Source organism: Cebus imitator, unplaced genomic scaffold (genome assembly GCF_001604975.1).
Source record: "Cebus imitator isolate Cc_AM_T3 unplaced genomic scaffold, Cebus_imitator-1.0 Scaffold280, whole genome shotgun sequence".
Lineage (NCBI taxonomy): Eukaryota > Metazoa > Chordata > Mammalia > Primates > Cebidae > Cebus > Cebus imitator.
In genome coordinates this window covers 2,789,032-2,790,468 of record NW_016107595.1, presented here as the reverse complement: position 1 = coordinate 2,790,468, position 1,437 = coordinate 2,789,032, and positions in this window count along the sequence as shown.

The following is a 1,437-nucleotide window of genomic DNA, read 5'->3' as shown; positions in this document are numbered from 1 at the left end:
TATATATATATATATATATATAAATAATGTATATGATCTATATCACTATATATATGACAGGAATAACTTAGCTACTAGTCACTTTAGTTTATATATAGAGAGAGATAGACTGTGTGTATATACATATGTATATACACTCTATATATATATGAGAGAATGAGCTACTAGTCACTGTATTATATATAGATAGGGAGGGTGTGTGTATATATATATTTATATATATGCACTCTCTCTCTATATATATATATGAAAGGAATAAATGAGCTACTAGTTGTTCTCTTAATAAGTAGTTCCGTAAGGACAGGGGATTGGCCTTGTTCATTATGATCTTTTCCACAGAGAGAATGATGCCTCATACAGTAGGTGCTCAATAAAAAGTTTTCTGACACCGTAAATCCAAGGTAAGCTACTGGTTTATGGGTTTTAATTTCCTATCCCCAGGCGTTCGCTTTCTGTCTTGTAAAGTATCTTGGAAAACATCTCCCCATTTCCCTTTCTGTCCCGATTCTGCCACTCTTTAAATAAGTCAGCCGAAAGAGCTCCTAGCTTGTACAGCCGATCTCAAAGTTCCCAGTCTTGCCATGGTTCCTTATTTTCCAGTTTGCCTGTTTATCACAACAGGAACAAAGGTTCAGTTTTCCTTCTTCACATTTTTTCAGGGGCAAGGCATAGTGGCTCATACCTATAATCACAGCACTTTGGAATGTTGAGGTAGGACGATTACTTGAGGTCAGGAGTGCAAGACCAGCCTGGGAAATAGCAAAACCCCCATCTCTACAAAAAATAAAAATAACATTTTGGGGGGGACTCCTAGCATGCACTAAACTGTAGGAATATAGATCATGAATACAATTAGGTCTCCCTCTCCACGAAGGCACAGTTTAAGGGGGAATACTGACAGACCCAACAGATAATTTTTTTTTTTTTTTTTGAGACAGAGTCTTGCTGTGTTGCCCAAGTTGGAGTGCAGTGGCACAATTTCAGCCCACTGTGACCTCCACCTCCCAGGTTCACGCACTTTTCCTACCTCAGCCTCCAGAATAGCTGGGATTACAGGCACATACCACCATGCCCAGCTAATTTTTTTGTATGTTTAGTAGATTTCACCGTGTTGGTCAGGCTGGTCTCGAACTCCTAATCTCAAATGATCTGCCTGCCTCAGCCTCTCAAAGTGCTAGGATTACAGGCATTAGCCACCGCACCCAGCCACCTCACTTTTAAAAATGGATAGAACAGGCCAGGCGAGGTGGCTCATGCCTGTAATCCCAGCACTTTGGGAGGCCGAGGCAGGTGGATCACGAGGTCAAGAGATCGAGACCATCCTGGTCAACATCGTGAAACCCCGTCTCTACTAAAAATGCAAAAAATTAGCTGGGCATGGTGGTGCGTGCCTGTAATCCCAGCTACTCAGGAGGCTGAGGCAGGAGAATTGCTTGA